At 41.1% G+C, this 27748-nt stretch overlaps 1 protein-coding gene across 6 annotated transcripts in view; it reads right to left on the reverse strand.

Annotated features, from left to right (window-relative positions):
- The window catches only part of STAG2 (STAG2 cohesin complex component), a 72913-nt gene extending 45856 nt beyond the window's left edge, over nucleotides 1-27057 (reverse strand). For 2 of the 6 annotated variants that reach the window (XM_077186059.1, XM_077186058.1), the window contains exon 1: nucleotides 26822-27057. The gene's annotated coding sequence lies outside the window, so the exon portion shown is untranslated. Of the gene's footprint in view, nucleotides 1-25534; nucleotides 25800-26821 lie in introns of those variants that run through there. The other 4 variants (XM_054641626.2, XM_054641625.2, XM_077186057.1 and 1 more) reach the window with 4 other exon arrangements.
- Nucleotides 27058-27748: the final 691 nt, after the last annotated feature.

Here is a 27748-nt window from a genome sequence, read left to right on the forward strand (position 1 = left end):
TTGGGCTAAAAGCCCAATTGGTTTGTTCAGAGATCTGCAGTACTGAATACCAATTTTATACAAAGCAGTAGTTGTGATGTGCATGCCTCTCCCCCATCCGACTTAGAGAACTGAATATATCCACAATGAAAATTTTTCATAACCCATTAATTAATTAATTAATTAATGGACAAAAAAAATATATTATCACCACTACGTCTAAACACGACTCTCCCCTTTTCCTTTATTCATCCTAAAACAGATTCCTCTTAAAATAATTTTGTGAGAGAGATACCTGGCACTGAAACCTCATGTATGGAGACCTAGAGTTAACCACTGCCATTCACTGAACATCCAGAGGAAAGCAGCCTGGCCACCTGAATGTGTCTTAAGAACATTGCAAAAATATTGGCATTTCAACTCTGTAATTGCTTACTTGGGGCAGGTAAAAAATTAAGCCAGCTGGGAGTGCTCTAACAAACCAGGCCTGTTTTATGAAAGCTAACATGAAAAAGAGTATCAAACCCAGGTTATTTAGAGACCAATCTCATTTTCCCAAGTAAGCTGACAAATATTGAGCAAGTCTTCATGTGTGTAAAGTATTCTGAGGAAAAGGGTAGTGAAATTTGTCCTTTTGAAGTTATCTTCCATTATAAGTGCCTCTATTACTGTGCAGGACTATCCTTTACACAGAAGCATCCATTCTACACAGACCTAAAATATATAAGTAGAGGTAGTTAAATCAATCAAAATTAAACCTTTAGTTTCTTCATTTAATCTTAAAAGAAAAAAATATATCCATAAAGCTGTACCCCTACATGTTTGCTTTCAAGTAAATTCATCATGTAAATAAAGCTAGTAGCTCCCTCCTCTTTCAAAAGATAGTTATACCCTACAGCTAAATTTATATTATGTTGAAAATTCACTGATGACATTATGCAAGTACCACAATTTGTAGTAAATATTTTATTTGAGCCATGTTCAATACAATGAAAATATTAAAACTAAAACTATCAGACTTACCAACTCAACAACACAGTAGAAGCTATTGAGATAAGGTATTTACTTTCAGCCTTTTTCCTGTATTTTCTTTACAAAAAAAAAAAAAAAGAGCAGTAGTGCCAGATGTCTCTTAAACAAGCTACATGTGCTATGATTTCTCCCCCTTCCCCCACTCCAAGAGAGGCATTCTGGAGCAGGGTGTACCCTATAGCACCGGTGAGCTGAATTCCCAACTGCCCCACGCTCCTGGAGGTGCCTGAAACCTGCACATTTTTGCAGCACCTGGAGGTACCAATCCCCTCACCTCCAGCACATGGAACAAGGCTTGCAGGCTAAAGATTGCTTTCTTTTTTCTTCCTTCCAGCTGAGACAAAAATGCCATTTTGGGCATAGGGAAAGAAATCCAGTGATTGTTTTTAGCCAATGTCACACACAAAAAGAACATCCTTTTTTAGCCATCACAGTTCACCAGCTCCTTCACCATAGGGCATACCAAAAATCATTTCTGCCTGCTAAATGTTAGTTGGTAAGTATGTACAAAAGACAGAATAAGGTTACATTGCAGTGTTGACTGAATTTACATCAGCTACAGCTTAGCTTGTACAGCAGTTTCATAATCACGATTTTGTGTGGCAAATTCAGACACAGTTAATGCTGACCAATCTTCTAGGATCCTTATCAGGATGCTTTTGGGGAGGGGAGGAGCTTGGGGGGAGAACTTTACTAGACTGATAATTACCATTCCACTGGAGAAGAAAAAAAACCAAACAAAAATATCACCCCAAAAAACCCCACCAACCCAACTCAAAAAAAACCTAAAGAAACCATTTTGTATGCTCTGGCATACAGTCAGATCTATTGATGGCAATTCATCTGCAGTGACAATTAAAGCTAATATTCTGAACTTGCAAACAGAGAAGACTGAAGAGCTGACAAATCCCATCCTGCTGGGAGGGTATGGGGGGTAACCTCTGACAGAGGAATGGAAAAGTCAACTGCCACAGAGAAAGCCACCAGAGGACAACTAACAAATCTATAGTTGTCCAACAACTGCATGGAAAGATACTTTGTTCACCATAGTTTCTGCTTTTAATTTATTTGAACTGTGTCTTCTTCTTGTGGTTTTCAGTTTATGATAATATTTACCTTATCAGTTTGCAATTACCTCTAATTATTAGAACAAGAATGGCCAGAATGCAAGTGCTGTATCTCTCACCAGGTCTTCCCCAACAATTGCTGCTGTTCTGCAATGATCTGCATTCCTACTCCTAGCACAGGGTTCTCTGTTTTGTACCAAATACCTGCCCTCCACCTCCCCACACTCAAATCAGAAACAGGTAACTCAGCAACTGAGAACACAACATACTGTTACATGTTGAGTTTTTAAACTCTCATTCTCTGACATATCTCAGTAAACCAAAATTCCAAGTATTTTGAACAGGTGGACAGAAGAGGGATTTTTTAAAATAGGCAATACCTCTTGCAGAGTGCTTTGATCTTTCTACTCCATTTTATGTTGTACACTGATGCAATGCTGAAATAACTCAATACATTTTCTCTAAACACATATTTAATTTTCTGAAATAGAATTTCAATCTTGTTGAATCCCTCATATTAAGTTATTCAGTTCTCCTAGATACCTACTCAAGAGCAGTGTTTCTTTGACTTAATTAGTTACCATCAATGATATAATTTATTACTCCTGTGTTGAACTCAGCAGGCTCTGCTCTTACTCATGTCTAACAGGTTTGCTTCTCCAATTACTTCTACCAGAAATCTGTGATCACCACTCAGGATTGTTACATCAAATCATAACACCTAATGGCAAATAACTTTTTAACGAGGTAAGATTCTGCAAAGGCATTTACTACTTACAACAAGTTCACAGCTCCTGAAACATGATTTGCTTACAAAAGAAAACCTAATTACATGCAGTTTGTCAACACAGGGTTGGGCTATATATTATGGGAAAAGGGAAGATATTTAAAATTCGGTAACTGGATTAGGATTCATGCATGTTTAAATACCTGTATACAGAAAATAACCTAGCACACTTCAGTATCATCAAGTAGCAAATTTTTTCAAGTCATCATTTTAATGCCCCAGGCACCAATTTCAAAAACAGTGGATGAACAGTGAGCTTGTTCTACTACTACACTACAGTAATCTCTTTACATTACTAATGCAAACTGCCAACTTTGTGTTCTTACTCAAAAAGTCACTTACTGTTTAGAACTGCTGTGGCAATAAATCAGCAGTATAGGATTCTCATGCTGTTGTACCACTAATCAGGATTACAAGTGTAATATCTTGTTTCAACAGAAATGGAATTCAACACAGGCATTCCACTGAAGTTAGTATCACCTGACAAAGTAGCTACACAATGTTTAGTTACAGCAACACAATGCTCCAATTGAAATGTATTTACCATCTCTCCTTTAGGTTGCCCACATTACCTAAATGTAATCACTTTTAATGTTTCAGAGTATGGTTTAATTGCTCACCTAACATATATTAGAAAACTCTCATTGTTTTGGTTATGATCTATTACACAAGTGTCAAAACATCGGTTACTGGTCAATCACCTGCTCTGGAGGAGTAACTGTACAAACCTTATTGAAACACACGCAGCAGGCATGTCTGAGAAGACTCAAACATCAATAACCAAAAGTTACATCTTTCCAAGATTTTTCTTCTCCCTATTTCAGCATCACTGACCATTGCCTACACATGGACATAACATTAAGAAGAGTTATATATAAATGTTATATATAAATATATATTTATATATAATGTATATAAATCAGATTCTGTTTGCAGTAAGTTTCCTATCCCCCACAATACACGTGGCAGGGGCCATTGATGCATATACCTGGATCCTCTGTGATTCCAAGACTATATTCCATGCAGAGGATGCTTTCTGGGCATCTGACTGCCTTGGTCTTGAAACAGTATAGAACAATTTCCAGCAGAAGTTAAGAAGAGGTAATATCATTCAATCTAATTGTTAGACAAGAACATTTTTATCCGAGTGTAAATCAGGTCTGGCAGTTGTTCAGCTTGACCTCCACTTACTATAATCTTGCCCTAGGGTATGAAAATCCTAGATCATTAAATGCTACAAATTTAGTCTTGCAAGCAACCTAAAGTGAATCTACAATCAGAGCCACAGTTTTCAACTGCTGTTAAGTGTTGCAGATAATAGTGATAATGGATAACACAATGTTAAATTGGGCTTTTCTTTAGCAGATTTTAGGTTTGGTTTTTTTTGTGTTTTTTTTTAAGAAACACAACTGCTATCTCTATCCTTAGTATATGATTTTTATTTCAGGGTGTTTTTGAGATTAAGGGAAAGTAACTATCCTTTAAATTCAGAGACCAAGACAAAAACAACATCCTGTTCTTTAAAATTTAGATAGAGAGATTTCAGTTGGAAGTTTTTGAACTTTTTCTGAGAAAAGATGGGTTAAGACAAAGCTGCCCACTTCTTTCAGTTATGAGAAACATTTTTAAATGCCAACTTTCCTACAATTCTCTAGACAGTCAACAGACATTTTAGGAACTGCTACCAATTCATTACTGTGAAACAGATGCCTGCCAAAAAAATTAATTACAGAACATAAATTTTATTACTATGTGAATTAACTTAAGACTTGGTATGCTAAGTGCAAAACTATCCCAGAACTGCAGATCCTGGTATAATACACAGTATACTAAGAAAACAAGGTAGAAGGAAAAAACCACCAGAAAGGTATGTAAGCACTTCTTGCAGCTGATCATAGCAAGATAGACCTGCTAGGCCACAAAGCAGTAAAATTCCTGTTGTGCAAGTGTTAGCTGCAGGGAAGGAACAAAGGTAAGAACAGAGCCCAGCACAGAGGGAGCCAGGCAGCAGCACCGAACCTCTGCAAAGGTCAGGGAAGATGGATGAAGGCCCCAAACAAGCAGCAATTAGCTCCTCCTGAACTTCACTTACTGGTAAGGAAAGGTCTAAGGACACAGCTGGAGTAGTTGAAAGACTAAAGCGTGAGAATGGGAAAGTCACAGCTGTTCAACAGCCAAAGAAAATCACAGCACACAAACACCATCTGAGAAATGAAAAAAAGCTTTGCAAGACCCAGAGATATCATTTAATTTACAGAAATCTGCATAGGTCTCCAAGGCAATTAACTCCAATTAACATCCATGTATGTTAATAAGAACAAGACAGCATAGCAAGTGTTAAAATTTAGATATCAGATATTAGTACTGCATTTACACACAGTAAACATATCACCAGTGACAAGCTCTAAATAAGCCTTTTCACTCTTGTAGCAATATCTAAAAATAGTACTCCATCAAAATTGTTGTTCACACAGCTTTCTCACAAACAAATGCATAAAGCTCTTAACACCTAGGACATAATTAAGCAAATAATTCTGGCATTTTATGACTACAAAAAAATCCAGTCCACAAAGGATACCTTACCCTTTTAGGACCAACAGAATGTCCTCAGGACTCTCTGTACCATACACACATACACATCTCTTCCTTCCAAGCAAAAGAATTGTATAATGATTACAGACTACATTCTGCAGCAAGAAAAAGTTAATCATTCTTTACATTACAGTATTTCTGTATTTAATTCTGTATTACAGCCCAACCTGAATATACACATTTTAGAATGGCAATCACAATCCCCTAAAGCCCCCCAAAAGAACATTTAATGGAGAAAATTAAAGTTGCTTCAATTGATATGTTAAGCACTGCACAGTATAAATTGAGAATCTTAACAATATCAACAACCTGACTTTCCCAAGAATTAATACCCTTAGTTTAAATAGAAGGAAAAACATCAATTTGAAGAGAAAAAGACAATTGTCGAACACTATTTCCAGAAGCAGATACCAAAGTATTTTCATGTCCTCCAATAACTGAAGAAAACAAAGTGCTCATCAAGCAATTCATTTATGTCATCAAGCATTTCACTTCACATCTGAGATACAACCTTGGAGCAACACATGCAGCAATTCCCAGCTCAAGGAATCTCTGAGTACTTGCTGGACTGCAATATCTACAACCCTCAAGCACTGGCATAAAATTATGCTATTAAATGTTTCCCCTTTACCAAAACAATGTTCAAAATTGCAGCTAATATTTGCAGGGGAGAGAAGACAAAGAAGTGCCCTGGCTGCCTATTTAAACCACATCTCTCACCAATTAACACATCAGGGTACATGCACCATGACAATTCCCTATTCTGAAACTAAAAGACAAAATACAAGTGTTAATACTTACCATTCCCCAAATCCACATTAAAATAACACAGTAAACAAATCTTTTTTATTATTTACTAATACATTAGATGATTTAAAACATGTGCCTCTCCCGCACAAGTGTAATGTAAACTAAGTATGACTGTATGGTGTGCTGGAACAAACAAAACCAACCAAAAAAAATTAAACTATCCAGGTAAAAATACCATTTGATGCTTTCTATACCACACAGTCTCTAATGTGCAATGACATACTACTTCTCAGCAGTTCTCATATAGGCAACATGATGGCAAAACCTAAACATTTTTATGTAATTTTTTTTTTTGTTTTCTGGAGCACACAAGGTGAACAGGGGGTCAGGGGTTAGAAAGAATATAAAGCATCTACAGATTAATTGATGACTAGAAAAAAAGAACTTTTATCTTCCTCAGGAAAATGAAGAAAATGCATTTGGTATAGAAATTCATTTTGTAAAAATCTATCAGCACGTCTGTCAGCAAGAATAAGTAGTAGACAGAACTCTTACTGGAACAATGAATACAGGAGAAACATCACATGGAAAAAGTCCACAAAAACTAAACAGACTGGAGAGATATCTTTAATGATGAAAAACAATAACAAAAAAAACAGACATGAGAAGGGAAACACTTTGTAGTGACCACGTTTAAATATTCAGCCCTAATGGCTGCTAATCATATTCTGTAAGCAGCAGGATCAGAGGTGTGAGGCTGCAAGTGCAGGAAATCCCCAAGGAAACAATATGTCTTCAAGATGTTCTCTTGAAGCTGCTTGTGGTTGATTGAAGCAGCATCAATAACAGGGATGCACACCCAGGTAGCAATGCCCCCCCACTGCCAGGGAGGGAATAAAAAGTGAACAAACATAAAAAGTGAACAAACACATGACTTGGTTACCTTCTCAGCTCAAAGCCACAAATATCAAACAGCACTACTGCAGCGTTCCAGTCCCTCAGTCACAGTAAAGGAGGGATACACAAACATTTGGTCATGAGTGGAGAGAACTTACTACTAAAAATCTTTGAGCCACAATTGACAAAATTCTCCTCTTTCACAGGAAATACTGGTATCTGAGTATTTTTAATCCAGACCAAATTACTCATGAAGAGTAGTTTTTAAAGAAAAACTGATACAATTATAATTCATTATTTTCCAGTCATGTGAAACAAACCTCTCAAACTTTCATAAGTGACACCAGACACAAATTATCTGTGCTCCAATGAAACAGTTCGAAAGCCAAAAAAAAAAAGAACACAAAAAGCCTGAACAAAACTATAAACCTGGAATAAAAAGTATTCATCTTTCTAATCTTACCTCAGCCATTTTATAGTAGACAATTTTTTTTTTTTTGCTTTGGCTGCTCCAGTGCTGACTGTATTTTCATGTGAGGAGCAAGAAAAAAAGACATTGTAACAGATGATATCTAGTTCTTCAAAACCTTCTTGAACATTAGCATATAGACAGCACTCACACTTGCATGCCTATTTATCCATCCTTGTAGCACAGTCTCCTTTAAGATCTCTTATCCATCAGAAGAAAATCAAGAACCAGGCATTCTCACAAAAATTTTAAGTCTCATTTTAACATGTGACAACTGCTATGAACTCCTGGAAGGCTTCTGCAATTCCCTAATTAAAATCCTACAATTGCATGGAATATGGGCAGTCCAATTATAAACCCATCAGCTGATTCACTGGTGGTTCTAATGCCACAAGGAGAATGATGTTCAGGGAAATCCACTTGGAGAAAGTGTATAAATTCAAAAATATTGCCCCCATAAATATTTGCAAATATGTAACCATTATTTTTTAAAAAGGCAGCTTTTTAACTATATAAGCTCAGTCCTTAAAACAGGCTGTTAACCTAACAGTCACCCTTCAGACAAGGCAATCTTGTATTGCTCCCTGAAAAAGCCAAAAGATTGACACAAGTGTTCTCAATAAATGCTGTAAGACAACAATTTTTTTTTTTATATTTAAGGCACAAAATTGTGAAAAATACTATGGAATCTTCTAGTGGCTACCTCCTGAATCTCACACACTATTCGTGTATGTGAAAAAGCACCCAGCACCCAGTGCATGCAATTTTTTTTTCCTCCACAGCTGGACACAAGTGCAGTATAAATGCTACTGACAAGAAACTGGAGGATTTTTTAGCAGGATGTGAGTTTTACAACGGACCTTTAAGCAAGGTATATTGCACCAAGTTAAACATGGTTGGTCAAAGCATAAGGAGTGGCATGACTCTCCACTATGGTCAGTCTACCTGGGGGTTTTAGGCTACCCCAAAGTTAAAAAATTGAAACTGAGATGAGCTATAACATTTCAGGCTTCCATCACTAAAATCATATAAAGGAAAGAGTGAGACCACCAAAGCTCACACCTTCCTTTTAAATTCTTCCCTTAGCTTTGCAAGAGCTGCAGTGCCCATCTGACTTAGCCCCAACAAACCCCACTTCCCTCAAGAGCTCAGCAATCCACCTGCTTGCCTGTTCATTTGGGGCTCCAACAATCACTTTTCTAAGCTTGGGTTTTCACAGCCCAGTTTATGTAGCACACATTATTACACACCCGAGTTAGATCAGAAGCAGTATGCACTTAAAAAAAAAAGAGAATGTTATGACCTGAAAATTTCTTACAAACATTTATTAATGAGTACAATTCTGCACTTCTCACTGCAAAGTAATGAATAATTTCAATTAAAGCTGTTGCTTTGAAAGTGTTTGCTTTTCACCCTCTCCATCAATATATACAAGAACAAAACAAAATTTAAGTTCAAGGACTGCTTTATGAACTTGAATTCATGACTAAGAAGATTGTGGGCCTTCACAATCTTACAGGTAGGCTTATCTGTAGAAGCCTAAAATGTTTTCTTAAAAAAAAATTTAAAAATCCTTTGTAACACTGCACAGGAAACTGCACACCTAGCTAAAGAATTATGAGTGACCAAATCAGGGAAAATACTTTATTTCTCCCTTTCCAGTCTTTTGCCCTAACTGGTATTAAGTGATCAAGTCTATTCCATAGCAATGAACAGGTCCCCAAAGCCCCAGGGTGCCCCTTACACTTCCTCTGGTTTAGCAGATTTTTTTAAAAGGTCCTGGTAGAGTTCTTATGCCTTGTCAGTGGCAGTGGTTGATGTGCACCCATTAGCCTTCATCTCCATTACTGACAACTCCCCCCTTCCTACTTGTTACTCCAAAGACCACTTACCTCATGAGATGAATTAGCAAACATCAATGCAAGAAAAAAATTTAATGCAATTAAATAGGGCAGCACTACCGTGTCTTGCAGAGAATTCCAGAAGACAGAGGAGTTAACAGTGTTAAATGACAGATGCTAATCATAAACCTAAATATCTGGGGGCAGGAATGAGCGAGCAGGAGGAAAAAATTAAAATGGTATGGTAAAGAATTACTTCAGGAAAGTAACTGCTACCAAATTATGATCAGAAGATCAATATTCTGCCATTATGAAATGGACTGTATTTACCTACCATATATTTCAGTATTTATTAAGTAAAATTAGTATTCTTTAAGTAAAATTAGGCTTTTCTGTAGTATCTTTTGTCTTTGTTTTAATTAAGCTCTCAATGAAGAGCAGTTTAGTAGTCTAGTAACACTTCACAGTTATTAGGAAGTTCAACAACAATACAACCTATGAATTTCATTTTGTACCCCATGATGCAATACAAGGAGACAATGCACACAACAGGTATGCCCACCTCTAGTGTCAACATCCACAGTCCCCAAGCAACAGCACTCAGGGGAACAATAACCCAGCCTGTTCCAAGCTACCGCACGGAATTTTCTGAACAAAAACCATCTCACTCCAAAACTGAGCCACCAAGGAGTCTGAACACAGATTAATTTACGAGACAGTCAAAAATTGCAGCATGATACTTCAATCACACCATCTTCCAGGCTTCTGCATGAGCATCTGCCTTCTGTGCCAACAAGACACACAAGCACACCCAGGAGTCCTTTGACAGTGATACCACAAGTGTTTATACCTGGACAAGTACAAACCAGTACCAGATCACACACTCACAAAACCCTGATGTCCCTAAGACTGAGGCCCACAACCACATTTCTGCAATTCTGCATTAACCAGACCTGTCCTGGACAGAAGATATGTGATCCATCATTAAACCTGCTGGATTACAGACTGATTTTACCAACAGGAAGAAGAAGTCAGCATAGGAAGAATAAGTCAGCATCTTCCTAACATGTAGGTGTGGCATTTTTGATTTACTGACACTTAAGAGTGCTGCCAGGCCTTAAGCACAAGAGGTGGGCACTAAATATGATAGTTAATTATTTTATAATTTTAAAAAGTCTGAAGCAATACTAAAAGCAGTATTACAGACAATGGAAACCTTTCCTTTACATAGTACCAGTTGAATTTTGTGCTTTGGAGGAAAAGATGTCAAGAATGCAGAAAGAGAAGACACGTAGAGAACACAGCTTCAAAAGTCACTAAAGAATTAAAATACAATAGTATTTTTGAAATAGAAACCTTAACTTATAAGAGTAGGACCAAGTATCTCCAAAAGTAAACACCTTATTTGTCCAGTAGAACAAATATAGACTAAAACAAACCAAAATAATGTAGTATATGCCCAACTACATTTTCCTTAAAGACACTCCTTATTGCCATGAGTCTGCATCTTCTTCAATGCTGATTTATCATTATACTTTATCATTAAAATAGTCTAAACCAGTGTTTTCTTACCACTTTTGGCAACTCTATTTCTCAGCCATTCATGTTTCTCTTAACATAAACAACCTATTTTGTTCTCCTTTTGAACTCATTCCATGTATATCCATAGACAGACATTCCTTAGCATCACTTTCTCAAGATTTGAGGATTTAGTAACAACACGGGTGAAACACATTTTTAAGTAACTTTTTTGCCTGTTGTTTATTACCATAGAAGATAAAAACTTCTGATTTGCTACAATATACTATTTCAGGATGTGACAATTGCAATAATTAAAGTTTTGCATGATGCCCACAACAGCAGTGATTTTACAGCAATATGCAGCTTATACTGTTTGATATCTAACAGATTAATTCAGCCATTTACAGGTTCCCCAAAACACGTGAAGAATCCTCCTCCATTTCATTTGGACTACAATATATTCCCAGATTAGTGGCTCCAGAGAACCACTTAAATAGAAGTAACACAGATATCCCCATGATTCTAAGACTCATGACTATGTTCTATGATACTGTAGTACACCAGTCCAATATATGACCTATGAAACAAACCCTTCAACTCTAAATTGTTATGTATTGTTATTAAGTATTTTGTACAGAAGCTACCAAATCTAAAAATTTTAAACCATCATGCCCTCCAGCAGTTAAAAGGCTTTACACCACTATTATTGAATACTGAGAATATAAAACATATTATACAAAATGCAGTCTACAACTTAAGCATTTCCACCATTCCCACTTACCTCCCTATTTCACAATCTTTGCCTTTTCTACACCTTCTCAACTTGCCACTGACCTGCAGCAAAGGAAGCTGTTCAACAGTAACAATTTGGCCAAAATCTAGTTATTTCAAATTTTATTCTGTTATTCCTTTCACTTATCAACTAAGTGATTCAACATTTATACCAGTATTTGAAGAGATTGCTTTAACTATCCTCTTTTTTGCTAAATAATGAACAAAACTACAAACAATAATCATAGTAGCTTGATAATACAATAAAATAGAGGAGTTGCTACTGGAAAAAAGAGCTGTCCCACTGCCCCCTTCTTGCACTTACTTCTGGCTATACTTCATAGTCAAGGGCACTTGTCATACTCTTTGTTGAGCAACAATCTATTAATTTCTTTTCAAATAAATTAGCTTTCCAACAGTTTAATAAGCTGAGCTGGCTCAACAAAAGAGTCCTGTGGCTGGTGCAGAACAGCTCTTTTGAAAGTCAGTGAGACACTATGGCAGACAAAATCAACTGTCCAATTCCATCAAAAGCAAACAGAGATGTCTGTTCTGTTCTGGTAGCTACAACTGCTTTAGAAGTTGCCATACCCTGCTCCAAATCCAGCCTACTCTCTCTGGCCATGGCACCATGAGGAATATTTAGTACAACACCCAAGGGCCTGTACCAAGTGGTACCTAGCCAGCTATGAAACAGAAAAGCCTGGCCCCACATGCTGTTTTTCCCACAGTAATGAAAATTCTTAACTCGCTCTGGTTTGTGCTGTCTGAATAAAGTCAATGTTCTGATAAACCAACAGTTGACCACCTTTGCCTAAAGCCTACATAAAATGGCAATGAAAGCAGCAGAAATGTGACAGAAATAGGAAATTGTTTAATTCCTGCAGAAAAATGAACCACTAACTCATTTTACCAAGTACAACCTGAAGTGGTCTCATCTAGGTTCTCTACTCCATTACTACTACAAAGTTACTTCAACACATGAGATATGATCAGAATCTACCATTTGTCCATGCAAAGCCAGGAGCAGCTTTATTCCAACACAGAGAGCATTCACTACTGAGTAGTTCAATACTCCATGAGTATGTAATGAGAACTAGTTCTCATTCCAATTATTTTCTTCATTGATCTGTGTAGTTTCTACAAATAATGCTATTACAAATGAAAAGAAAATTTTCACTAACTTAGGAAATTTCTCTTTAAATTCTCTGTTAAAAGTTTAAGACAAATAAACCCAATCCACCACTTCATTGAGTGTCTCCAAGATGGAGCCCAATACAATGGCAGAGTGTCCAGGCCAGCTGTGGTGCAAAAAAGGAGCTGGTTTAGCACACAACCACACCTATGCTAAGGACCCTGACCTCAATATTTCCTCCTATTAATCCACTCTCTTTCCAGCATGCAATTCACTGTATAAACCTATTTCATGTTTAACTCACAAAGCAAAACTGGAATGACAAAATCTTAACACTTAAGCCAGAATTGAGGCCACATTTTAAAAGGATGTTTAACATGAAAACATATCCAATCCAAATGGCAAAAACACACATTTATCACTTCATGCAAACTACAGTTGTAAATTACATGAAGAAAACTATTTTATTATCTCTTCAAAATAAAAAGAAGCTGTAGAAAATCCGGCTAACATAAACTAAAACAAACTATCTGCAAAAACTGCCACTCAGAAGGGACATTTTTATTAATTATAAATCTGTTTGAAATCCATATGCTGATATTTTATACACTGCTGCAGCAAAACAATTCCCTACATCACAGTAGTCATTTAGAGCTGATCAACAGCATCCACAAAAACAATGTGACAGTAATTTTCAAAGTAAAATATGGGACTCCAATAAAAACATCCCCAGCTGCTTTAGGTTTGGTGCTGCAAGAACCTTACAGTAATTAAAACACTACCAGCTTAATGAATTTGTCATAGCAGTTCCATTTAATAAATACCAGTTAACTGAAAACTGGCATTTACAGTGCCAAAACACAAGTAGGGTAAACCTTAGTAACTTTTACAGGAATTTTCAACCTAACTATACATTTTTAGATGAATGATAGCTCTTAAGCAGCAAGCTCAGAATGAACATTATTCTCACAGCATTACTTGTTATGAATATGCTACAGCTCCCCAGACTGGAAAGAAATAAACCTTAATACTGCAGAAACAAAAACCAACACAGAAGAGCTTGAAATACCACACACAAAATGAACACAATGCAATTCATTCCCACAGTCAGCATCCTACAATGCAGAGACCTCCTGAAGAGCAGCACTGCACTCCATCAGTAACTCTTCTCTACACCACGTGAAACCAGAAGGGTACAGTGACAAAAAATGCTATGTTAATGAGATGATACAGATTATTCTTACTATTCTAGTTACAGTATTTTGTTCATTTGACATAAAAAAATAGGGGTCATAACTGCCTGTTATTGATTTATACTGACAGAAATTAGGCTCAAATGTTAAATCAAGATTAGTTAATATTTGCAGAAGAGTTTGAACATACAAAATGCTATGTAAGTAGCCAGTATTAAGTCTTCCCACACACTCATTCTGGCATGCTTCCAAGCAGGGAAGTCCCACAGAAACATTTCAACAGCAGTAAGGAGAAACAGAGAGCTCAGGCAACTGCAGCTATATTCACAACAGCCCTTCTAAGGAGCACCTGCAGAACTGGGGAGAACCAATGCCCACTGCCTGCTACAAATTCCAACACCAAAAAAGAAACTCCTGTTCCAACACAGCTTATATAAACGCATGCTGAACAACCCACATCTCTCTAATCCTCTGTACAACCTGAAATGATCTGCAGAACTCCAAACATCTTGTAAATATGACTTTCCTGTTGCCTAGTATTCCTGACCAGATTACAACTTCACAAAGCAAAGTCAGCCTACAATGTAGGTGTCAGTTTGATTTTCTTATAGAATCTTATTTTCAATACATCACAGTTCTGTCTAGAGCAGACTAGTTTTCCCAGATTTAAAATCTAAAATGGTGAGGATTTAGGCAATGAATCACAATGTATTAGCTTCTGATCATTCAAGAGCAAAGTTCTTCCCAAACATGTAAAGAAAGCCAGCACCTTCTTAGCTAGGATCCCATGCTGCAAAAAACACTCTACAAGCTTTCTTCCAAGAATGGAAGAAAACAAAATGGTCTAAATTGTGCCAAAAGTGAGGTAAAGAGGAGAGGCACAGAGCATGTTCAGGCATTTTGCAATATTTCTGAAGGACAATATTATTACTTTACAAGATTAAAAAAGGGTATGTCTGATTTAATTATCAGGTGCTCTTCGAGATAAGACCATCCTGTAGCCTCAGGATGCCCCAAAAATCTCCAAAGCTAGGAGGGATGGGACTTCAGAGGATTGCAGAGCATGGTCCATGCTCTGTGAACAGGCCAAAGCCAGACCTCATGTATAGAACTGGCACTGCAGCTTCCAGGAACCACAGAAAACTCAAGAGTGCAAAGGCTCATAATAAGATCTAACCACAGCAGGCTGGTAAGCATCCAGCTGAAGGAGGAGGTCTAGCAGGGTTTTTACAACAGCATCTGATTAACCATGCCAAAGCTGCAAGAAAAATCTTCTGCAACTGTTCTTAAAATCTTCTCTTAGCCCTTCCATCTTATTCCCAGTAACACCTGCACAACTTCTAACCAGCACACAGACTGAAACCAGAGAAAAATGTACATCATCCTCCTGCCGGCATAAATTAATGTAAATCAACCACAGTCCTGAATTTCCTTGCGGAGTTCTAATTGATCTGTGACAGACTTTGCAACAGTTCAGGGGAAGAAAAAAAAGATAAAATGGAGATCACTGCAGAGATTAGAGAGCTACTTTTGCAATTGGCATGCCAGCCTGGTTTTTATGAGTAAGACCAGGTGGAAAAGTAGATGACAGCAGGAATAAAGTTTCCTTTTCCTGGCTCTACAGTAACAGAAGAGATTGCTACTACTGTTGAACAAGGTAAGTGCTAAAGCACTTCAACTACTGAAATACTGAGTATTTCTGTATTCTTACCAGCCAGAAGCTGCAATATCCTCTTTCATGCAGAAGCAGCACACATTTGACTTCAAAGGAATTTAACCCACAGAAAAATACTTTTTTTCAGAATCTAGCTCCTTAAACCAGTTCACCTGTAGGGCTCAAGTGGCCATAAAACACAGGCACAAGGCTACAACAGAGCAGGGGATCAGGACACAGAGACAGAACCACCCAGCAGCAGCACCTACTCATGGAACTGCCCTGTGAATGGGAAGACTCATCTTCAGTAGCTTGAAGTGAACAAGTGTGGAAGGAAGAACACTATGAATGAGAGAGGAAACTCTGCACGTGACGTTATCTTGAAAAATTACCTAGTTACATAACTGCTCCATGCTGTTCTTTCATATCAATGAAGTAACTAGTCTCTCCACCAACTACCCTGACAGAAAAAACTGTTTTCAACAGATTGCCAGTTTGAGTTCTCCCTCCAAATCCCATTCAAAAAGCCTTGAAATGTTTGATAGTTTGGCATTCAAAAATTAAACATTCAAAACAAACATCTGCACCTTTCCACATCTGGCAATGTATTCCAAGATTAAGTTTTTACATTAAAGCATTTACTTGTACTGTATGTATCTAATAACTCAATGCCAGCATATTCCACAACAGAATAAAAAAGAGAAGATGATAGAACTGGACACACAAGGTACTTTTGAAATGGCTCTAGTATTCATCCCCATTTTCTTCCACATTCCTACCTTTCCTATCTTTCTTGCTCTATTTTCCTTTATCATAGTAATCCCATTTCCTCTCCCAGGATGCTTAACTCCTTATACACTAACAGATAATGCTTATTGTAAAGGAACTGAAAAACTTCAGTAAGTTTCTTAAATTCCCAAGTTCCCAGGAACATTGAGTCAATCATGCATCCAAAAGAACCATCTGAATTTTTCCATGCTTCCCTTCACTGGAGATAGGGGAAGACCAAACCCATTTGTAGGCTCTTGCAATAATGCATAAATCCTCTCTTGTAAACAAAACTTCTCTAACCAGTTTTGAATGCAAGGTATGCTTTGCAGTTTACAGCCTCTTGGCACAAAAAGGAAACCCTTGAGAATTCAATTTTACAGAGACTGTTACAGCATTTGGGGGGAATAGGAAGAATCTTAATGAGTACCCTACTGTACATGAAGAGGATGACTTTCTGTATTTTCTTTTATCCAATGCTATTGAACTGAAAGTGTCTAAAAATGTTTTTGACATTTTTATATCATATTGATGTAAACAATCTGTCTTGCCACCTTTGAAAATTTCTACTTAGCACTAAGTACTGCTCTGAGGCTCTAAGCTAACTTTAATAAAATCACTGTTTTGCCAAATAGAAATTGAGCAGTATAACAGAGACAATGCAATGCAGCAAGATAAATAAAATTCCTAAAAGCTGATTTTTTTAAAATTATATTTCAACTGTCAAGTCACATCTCATCTGTACAGCTCATGTGTACAAATTCTGGTTTGTTTCATAGCAGAGTGGTAATACAATAAATATGTCACTGCATCAGCAATACCTTTTAATTGATAAACATTTTTAAATTAATCAAATACTAATATGTATCAGTTTTGAAAACAGAACTTATCAAAACTAGTTGAAGGGAAGCACACTTAATAAAACAAGAACAGCTTAAATGTAGAATATTGAAAATAAATGTACTTGAGTGGGGAAGAAAACCCAAACATTTTCCAGTGTTATTGAAGCATTTGCCTTGTTAAACCATTTCTACATTTGATAAATCAACATGCAAAAGCCAGTTTCACCTTTCTTTAGTCAATTGTTTATTAGGCAAGTAACAACAGACCTATGCCACAGATCCAAGAGAGATACTTGTGCAGCTTTCCTTTCTGGTTACCATAGTTTCAAATGAACTGTAGATCTCTAGAAATAATACTTATGAGAAGGAATAAAAATATCACTGCTTAAATATGAAAACTGCAAGAAGAATCATTTTGATTAGTGTAGGAATGGCACTTAAGTGAACAGGTAAATGCTCAGGAAAGGAAGTTTTATTTGCAAGACTTTGTCAGACAGAATAAGTGAAGCCTGAGCACAGACAGAAGAAGGATAAATAGAGCACATGGAAAAAGAGGGAAAAGTAGGTACCAAAAAGCCATTCAGTAGCCATTTACCTGACTCTTCTTCTAAAATTCCCAGCAAAATCTATCACCAGCTCTAAATCAGGACATTAGAGCTCCAATCCTCCCACATCAAAGGATACTTTCTAAACATATACTGGGGGTGAAAAACATGAATCTTCTCAGGAATTTTAGATAACTTTACAATCTGAAATAAAGAAGAAACTTCCAATAGGAACAGCCTAAAAGATTGCCAGAGACATTGAGAAACTTAACCTCATCCTCTGAGACATTCAAAACTTGACAAGTGGCCTTACAGGACAAGATTTAAGGAGAAGGCTGGATCAGACCTCCAGGGCTCCATTCCCACCTAAGCAATTCTGGGACCAAGAACACAATTCTTCCATTGTGGCATCACTTCTAGGAAGCAACTGTGCATTCATTACGCAAAGCTTTATTTCATGTGGTGTTAAAACAAAGCATTTTGGATACAGTTGTCCAAACAGCTACATAAGAAACAACAAAAATAGTACATAGCCACACACCAACAAACTGGACCTTCCCTGCAAGGATACTGTTCCCATCCCCAAATAGTACAAACCAGCCATGTTTTACAAATTCTTATGTTAATCTTAAATTATTAATATGATCATCTTTCTTGTTCAAATATATTTAAATTGTATTCTTTACCCTAAATCAAAACATAATATATCAATTCTCTATTTCCCTGCTGCAAGCACAGCTCTGCCACATGATATACAGACTGTAGCCACTGGTCATTCTTGCTTTGAAAAAAAAGGCTTGATCAAGCCTTCCCAGTTTCCTTCCTTGGAAAGAACATCATCATAATCAGTCCTCTGTTTCCAAGAAAATCAGAAGTGAAATGGCCAGTGGTCAGGATGCACCACCATCTTACACAAATTAAATTAGTTCACCACCACATCCATAATTATAAAAAATGTCTTATTCCAGGATTCCTGTCAGTCAGTCACCTTCAAATTGAAAACCAGACACCTCAAATGCATGCATTAATTATGAAGCTGTGTTCTTCATATTTATGACTTACATTGGGGATTTTTGGTACTTCAGTAATCTATACATTCAAATACCCACAGCACATTAAAAAAATAAGAGATGAAAAAATACAGACCTTCAATATTCACATCCTTACTCCATACAAACTCTACTTATAATGAACTCTCCTTGCCAGAACATTATACTCTGACCAAAAAAGAAAAAAAAAACAACCAATTATATCACTTGCTTATTATCTGCTTACTAAGACTTGATATTGTCCAAATTTTCTGTTGATTCTTATTAAGGGATGAACCAAAAGTTTTACATAAAGGAATAATAGGTAATAACTTGAAAGACTGAAAAAGCCTTAGCTTGTACAGCTTATTTTTATTTGTAAACAAAGTAGAAGTCAATTTTCTTTTACCCAGATAGGATGCTGCAAGGAAGGCCTTAAAACTGAGGCTGAAATCCTTTTTTCAGTAAAAAACTGCAATCCAGCCACAACCAAGAACTGCAACATTAGTCCCCATCAACAATGCCCACCTCTTTGCAGTCAGTTCCCTGGCCTAAGCAATAGGAAAATACCTGCATGAAGTCCTCTTTGCTGTGTGACCTCACCAAGCACAGCACACACCCTCCCAGCAGCATCGGGCACTGCTCAGCACACGGGGCCTGCACTGAGGGACTGAGGGGAGCAGGGAGAAAGCTGATGGAGCCTGCAGGTAGGGTCAGGTGTCCTCCACATCACCCACAGCTCTCACCCACGGGCCACAAGCTAAGCAGCATCTCACCAAAGCTTTGCAGCAACTCCAAAGCCAGATTTGGAATGCAACCACAACTAAATAAAATATGCATACCTAAGTTGTTACTTTTTTAAATAGTCAGTAATTTCAGGAATATTTTGTCTTTTCTGAAATGCCAGTATATTCAGATTCATTATTTTGTTAATAGGAAACCATAAAATTTCAGCTATAATTCTTATAAATCTAAACCACTGCAGAGAGATCCATTACGTGGCAATAGGCACCTTTTGAGACCTTTTTCAAAACACAAGCAGAAGTCATCAGCTTGTTCTATCAACCCTTGAACAGATACAAAAATACTTTCCTCTCTAGAGCTATACAGAAGCAGTAACAAAAACCTGCTGCAGGAAACAAAATGATTTCTAGTGTCACACATATTCCCTTGCTCCAATATAATAACTAACATTTACTGAAATAAAGCATAGAAAAGTAAAATGCATATAATGTTGTGTAAGGGCAGGACTAATAAGCCATTAAATTCAGAGCCATAAGAAAATAAACCATTCACCTACCTACCAAAAAAAATTTCACAAAGAAACCCATAACCAACCAACACATGTTCTCAGATACTTTTTTGGGTAGGTATTGTGATCAGCCTCTCAATCACAGATCACAAACTACCCTGCTATATATGCCAATCTTCTTACATCTACTCCCTCTTCTGATCATATTCTTTTACAAAAATAAGCCTTCCAAAGGCAGAAATCATAGCTAGCTACTCAAGTAAAAAATGTGCAGAATAGACAACAATGAAGTATATACATGGACAAAGCAGCTACCAGACCACTGAATTATTTTCCCTCAACACAAGAGATAGCTGCACACAAATCGAGTCCTACCTGTCCTTCATTTCTGACTCAAATTGGCATAAACAGGTTTAAATAGAGACTGGTCCTAGGCTCCTCCATGCAAATCTGTAGCCAGTAAAGGCTAGGAAAACCCAGGTGCCACATGAAAGCCACAGGGGTACCCTGGGTGATCAAATTTTCCCACATTCCTATCCCCAAAATTGGGTGCCAGATCTCAGAAAATGTTGTGAAAGGTTTTCCTTTCCCTCTTCTCTACCCAAGATCTCACAGATCTAGGAAAATTAAACAGTGGAAAACTTGGAAATACAGAAATACTAAAAACTAAAAACTGATTGAGTATTCTGTGAAATAATGGAATGGCATAACCCATTAAATCTAGAATTCTGGTCTAGTCTCAGTGATCTCACCCATCAAACTGACAAGATATAGAAAAAGACCCACAGTTTATGTGTTGATACCCCCAAACACTGAAACATCTTTCTTGATACAAGCTTCCCAACTTCAACAAACCAACACCAGTCCTCCAATTATCTGTGATGATCTAAATGAGGGTCACCTTCAGGTATTTCCCTTACTTTGTATTTATTCTCACAAAAAAATTAATTTCCAACTTCACCAGATTTTTATGAACTTCAAGATGAGAATATTTAATGAAACTAAATTCTAGTTAAAACAGCATAGGATTAAAACTACAATTTTAACCTTGTACTCTCAAAATGAGTTTTTGCTACATCACTCTTAAATAAATACTCGACCTTGTCAAAAGTCACATCAGATCTCAAGGCTTATTACCCTTAAACTACAAAGATGCAGAACTTTTTGAAAGCAGATTTTTTTCTAATATAAAAAGCCAACTGAAGTCACTGTACCAATCTCCAAACACAAAACCTGTTCACTGAGTGGAAGAGCTTCACTGGTGTACTGTTCAGAGCAGCCTTTAGGGGAACGAACGCTGCCCCGAGAGCTGCAGTTCGCAGATGTGACAGGGCCAGGGTGACCCAAGGCGCTCCCGCCCCCCGCGCCCCCTCCCCGTGCGGGCCCCGCCGCCGGGGCGCCCCCTGGGGACCGGGGGCGGCCGCTGCACCCCCGCCAGCCCGGCACGCCCCGCGCCCGGTCCCGGCCGGCCGGGGGGGCTCCCGCTCCGGACCAGGCGGTTCCTCCGCCCCCGGCCCGTTCCGCTCCACCTCTGCGCGGAGCCAAAGGACGGCAGCGGCAGGAGGCAAAAGGAGCCCCGGAACAGCCCACGCCGCACGACTGCCGGTGCCAATGACCCAGGAACTGCGGGACCTTGAGGAACTCCCGTTTGTACTCAGCCTTTGAGTTTAAAGGGAGATCACCTAAAACGCTGGACGGCACTGAATCGAAACTACAGCTACAGGGTATGTCACCATTTAAGTTCTTGAGATGCACGTGAAAAAGAGCTCTTTCCATTCCTCAATATATTTGCTGTGTGCAAGCTTTTTTTCCTACCTAAAACTCCAATTGCCCGCTCACCTCTGTTTCCCAAGGACTAGATTATCACTCTCTTCTTGTCAATGATCCTCATATAAGATGAAGCTTTCAGAATATGAATGTTGTAAGTGATGCTGAGAAAGAGAGCAAAGCTTTTATTTAAGAGTATTAAACTGGTATGTGGCTGGCTGCTATCAATCACTTCTTTCCATGACAAAACAAGTACTGAACCAGATGATGCTCTTGGAAATTCTCACATCTCCCTGACAGAGACCACATCGACAACATATTCCTCTATCCAGTATGTTTTCTTAATTGCACACATCGAAAAAAAGAAAAGAGGAAAAAGGAGGAACAAACAAACAACACAAAACAAAACAACATCCACCACCAAAACCCAACAGTACCATTTTGGAAGTTCACACCTACAATATTCTTCTAAGTTTTCAAATCAGTCAGAGAAGAAATGGCCACTGTAGGAAGAGATCCCACTAAGTTGGAAACCTTGTCTCACCTGACAAAACACTGAATTCCAGTACCATAACCAACAAGCACAAGTAACAAGCAGAAATATTTGCTTATTTTCTGGGATTCATTTGGTGAAAATAATCAACTGAAGTATTTCAGGTTTCTGTAAAACATACAACCTGTTTTTACTGGCACACAAGTCTCAGAAAAGCTCATCTCTCCTAAAATATTTGCCTGCAGCAAAACAACTGAGACAGTAAGACCACAAATGAAAATGACAAACGAGGATTCTGGAATCATTCTAAATTTGAGCCATAAGTGACAAAGAGCAATCTAATTTTAAAAAGTTTATAAAGCTTTGATGTGCCAACATCATTTCATGACTTAACTAAGTCTAACACAGTTGCTCCCACCACCAAGAGCAGGAACTTTCAAGTGGTTTGTTGCCTGCAGCTATTTTCTACAGGAGAATGCAGTAGCATGTAATATTCAAGAGAAGCTGTCTACATTACTTTATTTTTTTATAATTCAGTTACTGTTGGTAAGTTATACTGGGATGAAATAAACCTAGAGAGTATTTAACTGACAATTCTATTTACACTCCTTCCAAGTGGAAATTATTTCACTCCAAATGTGTAAAGACTTGATCACGTAAAGTTCAAATGTGATATATTTATGGAATCTAAGTTAGATTACCAACCAGCTAACTGAATAGTCCAATTTATAAAATGAATGCTATTCAAGTAACATAATGCATTTTTAAACTAAGTATTTAAATAAGCTATGAAATAGCAATTTTTTGTCACTTCACAGAACCCAGTTTTTTAAAGATATATTCAAATATCACAGAATCCTTGATTTAAATCAACTCAAATTAATTTGTTTTCAGTCACAAAACATCAAGACTTTATATCTGAAAGATGAGACCTGTACACAAATTTTACCTTAACTTCTTAAATACAAGTTTAAAAAATCCTTACATTGGTTATTGACTTTATTCAGCATTATCTTCTTGAAACTGTAGATGTATGAAAAAGCTCCAAAAGCATAACTGGCCTAAGTAATAACTTGGAAGTTATCTGAAGGCTAGGAAGCATCACAGAAAAATTAAAGTTTCTCCTCTCTCCCAGTTCCATGCCTGTGGGTTTTTTGGTTGGTTGAATTCAAGCTTATACAACAGCCAACTTAAAGTTTACCACAGGTAACTTGATACAAACAACAGCAACAGAAATTCAGGGGGTTGTGTCACAGGTTGCACAAAGCCCACCTGTAGACAACACAATGAAATGTCACTGGTTTTGTCAAGAAGGACCAACATGAGCCATATGAGTTACATAGCAAGATCTATTTGCCAGAGATGAGATTCAATCAATATTTTTCTCCTTTGTATAACTTTGAAGTTTTTTTAGTCTTTGATTAAGCAGAACAGTGTGGGGATTCCAGCCCGTTCACCTCCAGGGCGTTCAGCAGCAAAAAATATTCATGTTAATGTTAAAAGAAATGCATTTCTCACACCTTGTTTCATTTAGCAATGAAACTGTTATTGTGCCATAAAAGAAAACAAACTATGTTACCCAATAACGAGCCCTATACCAGATCTGTGGTATGGAGTTTGTGACTGATCACCAGGAAGACAGATCCACAAAATTATGAGTTGAGGATAATGAACAAGTGATACCAAGATGACAGAGATTAATGATGGTCAATTGCACAAACACTCGTGGTATTTATTTCTCTGCACACAATCAGCCAGCCTGCACATGGGTAAGTCTTAGGAGAGTTCAACACCAGATAAATACTCCAGGAATAATAATAAATAGACTACTGATTTAAAGAAAAGAGACCATGAAAAACAGAAAAAGTTGCGTCGAATGGGCAAGCACTACAAACGAGAAAGAAGTAATCAATCACAAATGGGGACGGAACTGCCAAGAGTTAACAGGGAGACTTAACAGGGAGACTTATTCTTGGAGAACAACCCCTCTCTGTAGGAAACCCTAGGCACTCTCAATCTTGGTCATTTAACACAGGATTCAACACAGCTCCCAGAGAGCCCGAAAGCGGTCGTGCAAAGGCTTCCAGAGAAGCGATCCAAAAGGCGTTTTCCTGCGGTTCCCTCCCAGCAGCCCGGCGAGCCGCGCCAGCGGGACGGGGAGCGGAGCGGAGGGGCCCGGCCGGGCGCGGAGGAAGCGGCCGCCTCCCGCGCGGCGGCGGCCAATGGGCGGCGGGCGCGGCCCGAGGCGCGGCGAGCAGGCCCGGCGGGGCCGCCGTGACGCACTTGGGCAACCGCCCGCCCGCCCGGGCCGCGCCGGCACGGCCCCCCCGCAACCGCGCCGGGCGGCGGCCCCGGGCCGCGCAGCGACAACGCGGGGTCACACCGGCGGCTCGGGCGCCTCGGGAGACCGGACACGCCAGGGTGTGGCTCGGGGAGCGAACGGGAAGGGAGAGCTTTCGAGCGCGGGCAGAGAGGGCAGGCGGGGGGGCAGCAGCGCTACCCGGGCTGCCAAAAAGTAATTAAAAAATAAAACAAACGGAAAAAAAAACCCTAAACAAACAAAAAACAAGAAAACTCAACTCCAAACTAAACAACCAGCCACACACTCCCCCTCAGTAACTAGAACACCGGACTCGGCGGTGATCGAAACTTTGTGTCACCTCCTAACGCCGCATCCCGTGGGAACACAAGAAAGGAGAGCCGGGCCCGGGCAGTACGATAAATAAATAAAAGCAGCGACAGAAGAGCCCGATCGCTTCCACGCCCGCTCGCGGGGGCGAGGAGAGAGGGGCAAAAAAAAAATTGAGGTCGGTGGGTCCCGGATTTCCACGGGGTAGACGGATTATACAACGCTAGCAGAACAGAGGAAGGCATGGAGGCAGCGCGGCCGGGAGCACAGCGGTGCGGGCCCCCAAGGCCAGCACGCCCAGCACCAAGGGATGCGCTCGGGCAGGGAGAGGAATTCCCGGAAAACAGGGCCTCCCAGCCCAGCCATCTGCGGCCGCTCACTCCTCTGTCCCTCCGTCCCTAACCGCAGCAACTATTTATATCTACACGTATATCTATATATATATATATTAATTTTTTAAATCCGTGTAGAAAAAATAAGCGCCCAGAAAAGAGAAACACCAGGAAAGCTCTCGTTTCCTACCTGGGCAGGGTTCAGCTCAGTTCAGTGCGTGCCGAGGAGGAGGGGGCAGAGGAGCACTATCTAAAACAAAAGTGGCGCCAAAACCCCCCAGTAAGAAGCATTCTCCTTCCTCCTCCTCCTCCTCCTGCCCCCCTCCCCCACCGGGGCCGGCGAGAGCCCAGCGGGGTTCCAGCAACACGCGGCTCCCGGCATCGGGCGTCCCCGGCACAAGTTGGCAAGCGCCCTTTCTTTATAAAAAAAATAAAGGAAGCCGAACGGAAACTGCCACAACTCTTCCTCTTAGCGGACAGCAGCCGAGGAGCTCGGCCAAAGTCACTCGGAGGGGAAAACTCGACCCACAAAGGCCTTCGCCGAGCTGGGCGCCGGGGCGGGGGGGCAGCGAATGGAGGCGGGGGGGGGAAGGTGCAGGTCAGTCCCTACCTACGTCCTCACTTGGGCCGAAGGAGCCCCGCTTCCGCCAGCCCTCCTATGCAACCACGGGGAAGGGCAGCCAGAGTTCCCCAGCTCTGGGAAGAGACTGAGGAGACAAACCCCGATCCCTCGGCACTTCCCTGCGCGGGGAACCCGCCGGGAGCGGGCTGGAAGGAAGAACTCGGCTGCTGGGCAGCGGGGAGCAGGGGGAAGGGAGCGCTGTCAGGGGTGCGAGTCCCCTGCCCGCGGCCTCCCCCGACATTCGACCCCGGGGCACCGGCAGCAGCCCCACCATTTTCTCTGCGCGGCCCAGCGCTCCCCCCGAGCGCGGCTCGGGCCCCGACCCCATCCCCCTGGCTTGCCCACCCGAGCGGCCCGGCCCGGCCCGGCTCGCCCGCACACACACCCCACGCACACAATGCCCGAGTCCTCCATCTTGCCGGCAGCCCCTGCTCGGCTCGGCAGAAGGGGGGAGGAGGAGGAGGAGGAGAAGGCGGTTCTCCATTTTAGCTCGCCGAGCGCCGGGCCCGGCCTGCCCGCGGCCGGCTCTGGGGAGGAGGAAGGGGGCCGGGGCGGGCAGGGGGGCCGCTTTCGGCGCCCTCTCGCTCCCTCACTCGTGCTCCGCTCACCTCCCCCCTCCCCGCCGCGGCGCGCCGGGAACGGGGGGTGGGGAAGCGGGGGGCTGGAGTGTTTTCGCGGCTCGGCCCCACCGTCCTCCATCTTGGCTGCGCGCAGTCCCCGCGGCTAGCCGGCCTGGCGCCCCGTGCGGGCCCGGGCGCCGCGGGCCCTGGCCCGGCCTCTCATCGCCGCCGCGCTCCGCGATCCCGTGTCCCCCCGCCAAACTTCCAGAAGCTTCGCCGCCATTTTCTAACTTACCTTGCCCAGTGTCGGCGTAGGCAGCGAGGAGGCCCCGGCGCGCAGCTCCGCTCCCGTATCCCCGGCGCGGCTCGCCGGCTGCGCGCCCGTCCCGGCCGGTGCCGGGCTGTGGGCGCGGAGGGGGCGCGGGGCGCGGGCGGGTCGGGGTTATTTAATTTGGCGGCGGCGCTGGGGATTGTTTGGGGTGTTCGCTGCTCGGCGGCTCGCGGGCGAATGGAGGGCGCAGGCGCCACCTGGCGGCCGCCCAGCGGGGCCCGCTCTCCTGGGCGTGGGGCGACACCTGCCGGCCGCCCGCGGCAGCACCGCGCCGAGCGGGGTAAACAAGGTGCGGCGCATGCTCGGGGCGGGCCCGGGTTGGGCTCGGCAGAGGGGCCCGGCGCGGCCTAAAAAGGAGCGGCCGCTCGGACACGGGGCCAGCCCGCGGGACGCGCCCGGCCGCACGCAGGCACGGGCTTTGCTGCTGTAACCCTGCAGTAATTGGATGTAATTGTCTGGCCGAGGCAAAGCTGGGCCTCACGGAAGTGCCCCGCGGAGCCGATGCCGCAGGGTCCTGCTCGCCCCCCGCGCTGTGCCGCGGGAAGCGGGGCTGGGCCGGAGGGAGCCCTGGCCCGGGAGATAAACGCGCGGTTCCCTCGCGGGGGCCGGGTGCCTTATCTCGGGCACTGCAGGACGAGCACGCAGCCAGGGCTGCTGGCACCGCTGGCAGCTCCCGTGGACTCAGCATTCTCCAGAAATGCGTTCTGCTTCTGCCCATCGCCCCGTGTGCTCCCAGTTCAATGAGCGTTTGTGGGATTCCTTAATTCTCCCTGCATGAGGATTATGTGAACCTAAAGCGATCCATATAAGCAGTGCAGAATTCTTAAAGTAACCAGATATGCAATTTGTGACGCCTGATTTTTTTTTTTCACTTTATTTTGTAATGGTAAG

This window comes from Agelaius phoeniceus, chromosome 14, assembly GCF_051311805.1.
Source record: "Agelaius phoeniceus isolate bAgePho1 chromosome 14, bAgePho1.hap1, whole genome shotgun sequence".
Taxonomy (NCBI): domain Eukaryota; kingdom Metazoa; phylum Chordata; class Aves; order Passeriformes; family Icteridae; genus Agelaius; species Agelaius phoeniceus.